At 41.9% G+C, this 11,012-nt stretch overlaps 1 non-coding gene across 1 annotated transcript; it reads left to right on the top strand.

The window, feature by feature from the left end:
- The first annotated feature begins 7,198 nt into the window (after nt 1-7,198).
- On the top strand, nt 7,199-7,271 carry TRNAF-GAA (transfer RNA phenylalanine (anticodon GAA)). The gene has a single exon. It is a non-coding gene; the product is annotated as a tRNA-Phe (tRNA).
- Nucleotides 7,272-11,012: the final 3,741 nt, after the last annotated feature.

Genomic DNA, 11,012 nt, shown 5'->3' with positions numbered 1-11,012 from the left:
TATTGATTCTTCCTATCCATGAGCATGGAATGTTCTTCCATTTGTTTGTGTCCTCATTTATTTTGTTGAGCAGTGGTTTGTAATTCTCCTTGAGGAGGTCCTTCACATCCCTTGTAAGTTGGATTCCCAGGTATTTTATTCTCTTTGTAGCAATTGTGAATGTGAGTTCCCTCATGATTTGGCTCTCTGTCTGTTACTGGTGTATAGGAATGCTTGTGATTTTGCACATTGATTTTGTATCCTGAGACTTTGTTGAAGTTGCTTATCAGCTTAAGGAGATTTTGGGCTGAGATGATGGGGTTTTCTAAATATACAATCATGTCATCTGCAAACAGGGACAATTTGACTTCCTCTTTTCCTAACTGAATACCCTTTATTTGTTTCTCTTGCCTGATTGCCCTGGCCGGAACTTCCAACACTATGTTGAATAGGAGTGATGAGAGAGGGCATCCCTGTCTTGTGCCAGTTTTCAAAGGGAATGCTTCCAGTTTTTGCCCATTCAATATTTTATTGGCTGTGGGTTTTTCATAAATAGCTCTTATTATTTTGAGATACATCACATCAATACCTAGTTTATTGAGAGTTTTTAGCATGAAGGACTGTTGAATTTTGCCAAGATGTTAATTTCAATGTTACATTATTTAGACTTCATGAGCTTCAAAACCACTCAAGGCAGTTGGCAGAGTAGAATAAGCTTGTCATTGATTAGTTTCCTATGGCTGCTGTAACAAATTATCTCAAATTAGATGGCTTATAACAACAGAAATTTATTCTTTCACACTTCTGGAGGCCAAAAATCTGATATGAGTGCAGTAATGTGCTACATGTTGACATTTTAGTAAACCACAGACCACATATCCTACGGTGGTCTTATAAGATTATAAACGAGTTGGCTGCGCACAGTGGCTCACGCCTGCAATCCCAACACTTTGGGAGGCCGAGGCGGGCAGATCACCTCAGGTTGGGGGTTTGAGACCATCGTGACCAACATGGTGAAACCCCCATCTCTACTAAAAATACAAAATTAGTCGGGCGTGGTGGCACACACCTGTAATCCCAGGTACTTGGGAGTCTGAGGCAGGAGAATTGCTTGAACCCAGGTGGCAGAGTTTGCAGTGAGCCAAGATCCTCCCATCGCACTCCAGCCTGGGCAACAAGAGCAAAACTCTGTCTCAAAACAAAACAAAATAAACTACCTGCTAAATTCTAATATAAATTGGGGAATTTGTATCTTTGTCTCAGCCTAACAACATTTAAAATGGAATGGGAACCATTTGAGAAACACATATCGTCCAAATCTTGACATTATTTCAGAACACGGTCTTACCTCTTCCTCACCTCAACAACCAATCCGCAACAGTGGAATATATATGTGTGTGTGTGTATGTGTGTGTGTATATATATGTATATGTACATATGACAAAAATTATTTCTCTAAACTATTTGATAATGATTTTCAGACATTATATCTTTTTATTCCTAAATACTTCAATGTGTATTTCCTAAGAACAAGGTCAATTTCTTACCACAGCACAATTATCAAATTTAGAGAACTTAACGTTGATAAAATAGTATTCTCTAATATACAGTCTATAAAAATTTTAATTGTATCAATAAAATCTTTTATAGAAATTTCTCTCCCAAACTAGGTGCCATTTCAGAATCACATATGAATCTAGTTGTCTTGACTTTTCAGTCTCCTTCACTTTGGAACAGATTCTTAATCTTCTTGTCTTTCATGAATATGTTTTTGAATAGCATATGCCAGTGGTTTTGTGGAATGTTTCTTAATTTGTGTAGTCATGGTTACATTCAGGTCATGGAAATGTCACAGAAATCATGTTACCCTCTATCACACCAAGAGGCATGTGATGTCAGTTTTTCTCATTATTTATTATTATTATTTTTTTTTGAGATAGAATTTCGCTCTTCTTGCCCAGGCTGGAGTGCAATGGTGTGATCTCAGCTCACCACAATTTTGTATTTTTAGTAGGGACGGGGTTTCTCCATGTTGGTCAGGCTGGTCTCGAACTCCCAACCTCAGGTGATCCCCCTAAAGTGCTGGAATTACAGACGTGAGCCACCATGCCCAGCCCAAATGAGGATTTTCTAATTTTATCCTTACTTCCACATTTATCACTTGGCATACAACTGTAAGGAAAATCTTCCCATCTTCCATATTTATGTGTTTAAGTTCCCAAGATTGATAATCACTTATCGTCATCATTAATGCTCAAAATGTGTCAGATTTGGCCATTGAGATCCCTTTCAAGCTGGCTTCTGTGTCCTTTTAAATCATACCCATCAATTCTGAGCACCTACATTCTGGCACAGCAAGATATCTTAGGTTCATCTTGTAGTTTCCCTGGCACAGTCCTGGAGTCAGTGTAGTTGACACCAGTAGCTACTTTCTATCAGTATCGCTGGTTCCTTTTAGTAGGGAGTGGTATTTGAAAATCAATATATAGAATTATCTTTGCTCATTGCATCTGAGGTATCATTTCTTCTAGGCCCAATTAGCAGAGAGATCTGTGGAGAAATTTTACAATTAAGTGTATAATTTCATACTGATGCCTCTAATTCCCATCATCACCAATAGGACTATTCTTTACCTTCCTCCTTTCCCACAGTGAGAGCCTGGTTCCAACAACATACAGGCGCACACACGCTCATTTTTCCAATCCTAAAATTCACACAAAATATCAGAATTTCTATGCCTTAGCATTATAGAAAATATTCCTGATACATAGAGTTTAAGATATGCTTGCTGTTCTTTTTCTTTTTACAATGAGAACAATGTATAAACCATTTTCTTAGGTCAATTCTTTCCTGAATTTTCAGTGTGGTTATGTTATACTTTTGAAATGCTCTATTTGGAAGTAGATTTGCTGATCCCAAATCAGGAACAGTGTTTTTCTTTTTACTGTTAAGGTACCTTTTCGTGATGTAACCGTGCCTAAGAGAGGGGGCACTTAGATATAGGGAAATCATAAACAGTGGAATTGGAAACACATGGTAATTGTCTTTATGACATAGAGCACATACTCAGATAATGGTGGTCACCAGTTTTCCAAATACACAGGAGGTATGAGGGGGTATAGCTCAGTGGTAGAGCGTGTACTTATCATGCACGAGGTCTTGGGCTGATTCCCCAGTACCTCCAGAGGTCCATTTTCTTCCCCGTGGCACTGTAAGAAGAGCTCCATGACCTTCCCCAGCTGTCCAAAATGTCCTGCCTTGTCAAGATATTTGGGTTGACCTCTACATCTCTCTCTCATACAGAGAGGTAATTCGTGTTCATTCACTTAAGATTATTTGCTGCTTACGATTATCCACCTATTCTTTCTAAGCAGTCCCAGCAGTCACTAAGGTGAACCACGCACTATGGAAGCAAGTACTACTCCTGGCCATCCAGCCTATTTCTAGTTGTAAATGAAATAATCAGAAACCATAGAACCACGTGGCGCAAGTCCTTTCCTGTGTGTGGTGTTTGTTTGTTTGTTAGTTTGAGACAGAGTTTCACTCTTGTTGCCGAGGCTGGAGTGCAATAGCACAATCTTGGCTCACCACAACCTCTGCCTCCCGGATTCAAGTGATTCTCCTGCCTCAGCCTCCTGAGTAGCTGGGATTACAAGCATGCACCACCATGCCTGGCTAATTTTGTATTTTTAGTAGAGATGGGGGTTTCTCCCTGTTGGTCAGGCTAGTCTAGAACTCCCTACCTCAGGTGATCTGCCCACCTCAGCCTTCCAAAGTACTGGGATTACAGGCGTGTGCTACCATGCTTGGCCTTGTGTTTCTTCTTCTAACCCAGGTTGCAGAAGCCCTACAAGCTTTCACTAAAAGATTTCACTGCCAGTGGCTGAGGACCTGATGTGCTGGTGGTCACTTTTTCCGTTAGAAACCCACAAACTCTAAAACTTAATGTAAACTGTTTAACTACAAGAATACAATAAATGGCAAATATAATGACAAATGAGAAAAAGATCACAGTCACTTCAGTTGACATTTGGTAGGGGGAACATACTTCTCTGGGTCCTCTAAGGAAGTTTCTGCCCTGAGATGCAAGCATTCGGAACTCCAGGAACCAAGATCAGTATAGGGTAAAGCTCATTTCTTTGTTTTCCATCAATAAAAATAATGAATGAACTTTTATTCTCCCAATCCCAATGGATCCTTTTCTACCTGCTGCACTTATTCTCCAGGAATAACCTCTTTCTAAACTACTGAACAACCCACACCTCCAGATTAGAGCTCTTTGCACAGTTTCTGATGCTGGTATCACAGAGCTAAGCAGAATCCACGCGGGGATACTCTGCAAGCATCTCAATACTATCTCGTTAAAAGGAAATCGCCTTCTATTTTCAGCTCTATTTCATTTAAACAAAAGATAAAAAATTAAGTTACTCAACACCCAGAAGGCAGAAAAGCGACCTCTCTCTACATCTGCGGAAGCCAAGCAAGCGAGTGGGGCTTCCGTATGCATCCTTTCTTTTACTCATTTTCCAAACGCTGTAATGGTCCACCACCTACCAGGTGGTCACAAGCCATCGCTAAAGTCAATTTTGAGGTCAACCCACTCAACTTGTGAGGGATTCACCTATATTACCTCTGCACCTGTAATAAGACTAAGAAGACAGTGGCTGCACATGTGGTTAACACCGATTGTACCGCGACTTCGCCTTTCCGCAGCCTTTGTACCAACCTGCAGAGCCCTTTTGAGCCAAGAGCTGGACTTGAGGAGTAAAGAAGCTCATTGCAAACGCCAGGAGGAATTTCTTCAGGGTGAAGTTGACTTTCAATCGGCTTCATTCTAAAGGAAACATGTGGAGCAAACAAACGGGAACTTTCTTTCTCATCTTTTGCATTTCAAGCCTAATAAAATTAGACGTTTCCACTGTCCTGCTCAGTCTCGAAGCTGTCGGCAGATTCCGCTTTTAACTCTCAACACAGACACTCAGGAAATCGGGAAATCCCTGCAGCTCCCTCAGAAGCTATCAGTATCAGCGGTTCCCGAACCCGCAAACAAAAAACGCAACATCACGTGCTCCCCCAAAGAGCCTAGCCTGTCTATCGAGCGATGGAAAGAGTGGCGAGGCGCTCTCGCAGCCGCAGCCGTGGCAGTCTGGACGAAACGAACCAGGTCCCTTTCCTGGTCTAGCCTACCTCCCTACCTCTCTTCCCTCATATCCAGAAGAAGCGACGGAGAGGTGAGTGCTTAGACTCACTCTACCATCCTGTCCATCCAAATCCTAATAATCTTGAGGATGTTTTCCTTGTCCTCTACCCCTCTCCCTTTTTATGTTTCTTTCTCCACTTCACCGCACCCCGCCTCTTCCCTCTCTCCGCCAGCTGGCCCTCGGCTCCTCTCCACCTTCCCTCCCGTTTACTTCTGAATGAACTTTTCACAATAGTGCAGTGCACTCCTAGAACCATTTACACACATTTTAAGCACTGTGCTGAGATTTATATGTAGCCACTGTTTTAATTTCCACATCACTTTCCTTTTTTTTTTTTTTTTCCTTCTCTATATGCTCAACTTCAAACGTTTTCTGCAGCATAGGCTGAGGCTGCGTCCAGATGGGGAGAGACGTCAGGCGGCGGGGATAAACCTGGAGGAATGTTGTTTCCTGTCTGGGGAGGTTCGGGCCTTACAAGAGGGAGAGAAAAAAAGAAAAAAGCCTGTAAGAGAATCTAAATTTTTTTGAGGAAATAATTCAAAAAATATTTTAATTGACCCTCCCAACAAATTTTGGCTAAAAGCAGAAAGCCTGGACTCTCTCGGAATAGGAGACTGAATTTGAAAACTGTCCACACATAGGGACGGTTTTATTAAAATTCAATTTGCAAGTCGTTGTTCGCTGTAGCTATTTCCTCATTCCAGAGAGGATTGTTGCTGAAATTCGGTAAACTCTGAAATTGTTTCTAAGTTATTTAACAAGAGGAGTCCAGTGTTTTCACACTTTTGAAGTGATATAAGAATTTCTAGGCTGAGGTGGGAGAACGGATTGAGCCGGGAGGCGAAAGTTGCAATGAGAGGAGATTGCCACTGCACTCCAGCCTGGCAGAGTGGGACCCTGTCTCTCTCTCTCTCTCTCTCTCTCTCTCATTCGCTGGAATTTTCTCTCTCTCTCTCTCTCTCTCTCTCTCTATATATATATATAGAGAGAGAGAGAGAGAGAGATACATGTATATTTTATATTATATATAATATCTATATCAACATAATATATTTACATTTTTAATTTATATATTTTATATTTCATATGTATATGTGTATGTGTGTGTATATATATATACATTGCGCGGTCACACTAAAATAAACATATGCTTGCCTTTTCCACCCCTGGCTCTCTGTAACACCTAAGGTGGATGTGTTAGCACTAGACCAGTAAAAGGAAGGAAACAGAGAAAAAGAATTGGCTCGCTCAGGATTTCTTCAGTCGGAAGCTATAAACCTACTACCAGGTTAACGTGTTCAATAATCTTCTGTTCCTTTTTGCCATGTCATTGAAGAGCAAGACAGAAAACAAAACAAAAAAGAGCCAAAAGGAGAGAAAAGGAAAAGTCTAGATAATTTCATTTTAGTTTTAGATAATTTCCTTTAGTTTTCTGAGCGGTGTTTCCAAGGTGACCAAGCATGAGAGCATCTTCCTGATTTGACCTATTCCTCGCCTTTTCTTTTTTCTTTTTTTTTTTTTTTAGAGACAGAGTCTCGCTGTCGCCCAGGCTGGAGTGCAGTGGCGCGATCTCGGCTCACTGCAGCCTCGAACTCCCTGGTTCAAGCGATTCTCCTGCCTCAGCCTCCGAAGTAGCTGGAACTACAGGCGTGCGCCACCACTCCTAGCTAATTTTTATATTTCTTGTAAAGAAGGGGTTTCACCATGTTGGCCAGGCTGGTCTTGAACTCCTGACCTCAAGTGATCCACGCTCCACGGTCTCGCAAAATGCTGAGATTACAGGCGTGAGCCACCGTGCCCGGCCGTCTCGTCTTTTCTTTCCCGTCTTTTGCCGGGGAAAATTGGATCCTATTTTCACACATAAATTACAGCAGAATTTATATTTTTGGATTGGGGGGAGGTGAGTGAATGACGGGTGATATTGAAGACAACCGAATTAGACGTTGGAAGATACACTGACCTTACAAATTGCAGTTTTTATATTTTGAAGAAATGACCAAGGGGACAGCTCCAGAGTAGCCGAAATAGCTCAGTTGGGAGAGCGTTAGACTGAAGATCTAAAGGTCCCTGGTTCAATCCCGGGTTTCGGCAGACACCTTTTGGTTGTTGCATAATTGTCTTTCCTTTATACAACACTTGCACACCAATCCCAGAGGTCTATATATAACTCCCATTTTTTGCTTTTTAAAAATTCCATAAAGGTAATGTATATATATATATGTATGTATATTTGTATCACTCTCTCCACTGAAGTCTTCCATGAAGTGTTAACTGACGGTATGTAAATTATTAAAAATCTTAAATCTAGAAAGTTACTAATTTTAAAACCTAAGAAATTCCAATATGCTATAGACTGTGGCAATTACAATTCATTTCTGATTTGATGTTATTTATGTGTGTTGGGCAGGGGTGTTTTAAATCACAAGAACTATGAAGAAACCTGTAGAAGAACTATTATGCTGTATGAGTGTATATATGTGGTAGTGGTATATTCAAGAAATATTTTGCAATTCGAAAAACCTCGGTTTGGCCGGGCGCAGTGGCTCAGGCCTGTAATCCCAGCACTTTGGGAGGCCGAGGCGGGTGGACCACGAGGTCAGGAGATCGAGACCACGGTGAAACCCCCGTCTCTACTAAAAATACAAAAAAATTAGTCGGGCGCGGTGGCGGGCGCCTGTAGTCTCAGCTACTCAGGAGGCTGAGGCAGGAGAATGGCGTGAACCCGGGAGGCGGAGCTTGCAGTGAGCTGAGATCGCACCACTGCAATTCAGCCTGGGTGACAGAGCGAGACTCCGTCTCAAAAAAAAAAAAAAAAAAAAAAAACAAAGAAACACCTCGGTTTGTATCTTGAGTCAACTCCATAGCTCTGCAGTTCAACTGCTGGGAAAATAACTTTCTTTTTTTTGAGACGGAGTCTCGCTCTGTCGCCCAGGCTGTAGTGCAGTGGCGCGATCTCGGCTCACTGCAAGCTCCGCCTCCCGGGTCCACGCCATTCTCCTGCCTCAGGATCCCGAGTAGCTGGGACTACAGGCGTCCGCCACCACGCCCAGCTAATTTTTTGTATTTTTAGTAGAGACGGGGTTTCACCATGTTAGCCGGGATGGTCTCGATCTACTGACCTCGTGATCCACCCACCTCGGCCTCCCAAAGTGCTGGGATTACAGTGTGAACCACCGCGCCCGGCCCTGTTTTGTTTTTTTGAGGCAGGGTCTCACTCTGTCACCCATGCTGGAGTGCAGTGGTATGATCACAGCTCACTGCAGCCTCAGCCTCCCTGGACTCAAGCGATCCTCCCATGTCAGCCTCCTGGGTAGCTGAGACTACAGAAATGCAACAACAAGCCTGGCTTTCTCTCTCTCTCTCTTTTGTACTGTTTTTGGTAGAAACTGGGTTTCACCATGTTCCCCCAGCTGTTCTTGAAATCCTGGGCTCAAGCAACCTGCCCGCTTCTGCCTCCCAACGTGCTGGGATTACAGGTGGGAACCACTGCACCAGGCGTAATTACAGGAATATTTTTAAGTTTCTTACTGACAGGACTTTTCTTTAGCCTGGAAACCTTGTCTAGAATTTCCAAATCTTAAGTTATTTCCTCATTGGTATCCAGGAAAGAACAAAAATAAGTCTTTCTTTCTTTTTTGTTTTCTTTTTTCTTTTCTTTTCTTTTTTTTTTTTTTTTTTTTTTTTTTTTGAGACAGAATCTTGCTATGTTTCCCATGCTAGAGTGCAGTGGAACGATCTCAGCTCACTGCAACCTCCGCCTCCCCGGCACTAGCAATTCTCCTGCTGCAGCCTCCCAAGCAGCTGGGATCACAGGCGTCCACCACCATGCCTGACTAATTTTTGTATTTTTAGTAAAGACGGGGTTTCACCATGTTGGCCAGCCTGGTCTCCAACTCTTGACCTCGTGATTCACCTGCCTCGGCCTCCCAAAGTGCTGGGATTATAGATGTGAGCCACTGCGTCCGGTCAAAAATAAGTATTTCTAAATTAATTATTCTGTCAAGACTCAGGTGGATGTGCCCCATTTTCCTTTTTTTTTACTTCAACTCCTCTCTTGAAATTTTGTGTTTGGATAATAGGCCTTTTTTGTCCTGTTTTTTTTTTTTTTTGTCTGTTTTTTTTTTTTTTTTGGTCATTTTTAATATCTTTTCTTCTTTCAAATTGGTGTTTCATTTTCAGTGTTATTTTCCCCTAACACCTGCATACTGTGTGAGGAGACAATAAACTACAGTACTCCAACATCAGAACTGCATCAAATTGTGAAAGGAAAATTGGTACCAAATGAGAGACCAACCTCAGGGTGGGGACATTGACTGTACAAGAACTAGGAATCAGACACATTACCCTTTAAGTCACTGAGGCTTTCTCAACTCAGAAGCCTGTGTTTTATTTCATTAAGAAATATTTGATAGGCTGGGCGTGGTGGCTCACGCCTGTAATCTCAGCACTTTGGGAGGCCGAGGCGGGTAGATCACCTGAGATCAGAAGTTTAAGACCTGCCTGGCCAACATGGTGATACACTGTCACTACTAAAAATACAAAATAATAATAATAATAATAATAAATTAGCTGGGTGTGGTGGTGGATGCCTGTAATCCCAGCTACTCGAGAGGCTGAGGCAGGAGAATCCCTTGAACCCGGGAAGCGGAGGTTGCAGTGAGCCGAGATCGCAACATTGCACTCCACCCTAGGCAACAAGAGCAAGACTCTGTCTTAAAAAAGAAAAAAAAAAAAGGAAATATTTGATTAGACAAATGGCAGCATTGAATGTTTTCTTGCCTAGCACAGTAGTGATTCCTTTACATTTTGTTGAAATGAAACGCCTAGGGTAATTCTAAGCATGATTCGTCTCTCATTCAATACCTTAAAAATGAGGCTAATAATGATTATGTAAAATGGGATGTTGCAAAGGTCTAAGGAGATCATGCATAGAAATGCATTTAGCCAAGTCCACTCGCGGCATGAAACCTAATTACTGGCAGACCATGCTCCATGTCCTTTGGCTCTGGGATTCTCCCAGAACAGCACCTAAATAGATAACATCGTCTCTAGACAATGCTGTCGAATCAAAAGATACTACAAGTCTTCGGCTTTAGCTTCTGGGATAAAAAGAATTTTTAAAAAAGGTAATACAAATCTTAAATGAGAGCCACTTCTGTAGTTTTAAATTTTCTAGTAGTCACATTTAAAAAATAAACAGGCAATACTTATTTTATATAATTTTTTAACAATTTCAACTTTTAGACAGGCAAGGTGGGTCATACCTGTAATCCCAGCCCTTTGGGAGGCCGAGGTGGGCGGATCACCTGAGGTCAGGGGTTCAAGACCAACCTGACCAACATGGTGAAACCCTGCCTCTAATAAAAATACAAAAATTAGCTGGGTGTGGTGGTGCATGCCTGTAATTTCAGCTACTTGGGAGTCTGAGATAGGAGAATCACTTGAAACCTGGAGGAGGAGTTTGCAGTGAGCCCAGATAGCGCCACTGCACTCTAGCCTGAGAGACAGAGCAAGACTCTGTCTCAAAATAATAATACTAATAATAATAATTTCAACTTTTATTTTAGATTCAGGGGGTGCATGTCCAGGTTTGTTACATGGGTATAGTGCATGATGCTGGGGTTGGGGTGAGATTAATCCCATCACCTGGGTGGTGAGCATAGTATCCAATAGTTAGCTTTTCAAGCCTTTCCCCTTCTCGCCTCCCCCTCTAGTAGTCCCCAGTGTCTATTGTTTCCATCTTTTATGTCCAGTTTTACTAATATATGTAAATCACCTTGCATGTCCAAAATATTATTTTAACAAGTAATCAATCTTAAAATTATCAGTGAG

The sequence above is a fragment of the Gorilla gorilla genome, chromosome 5 (assembly GCF_029281585.2).
Source record: "Gorilla gorilla gorilla isolate KB3781 chromosome 5, NHGRI_mGorGor1-v2.1_pri, whole genome shotgun sequence".
Lineage (NCBI taxonomy): Eukaryota > Metazoa > Chordata > Mammalia > Primates > Hominidae > Gorilla > Gorilla gorilla.
Note: the sequence above shows the minus strand (reverse complement) of the source record. Positions and strands in the feature narration are given on the sequence as shown.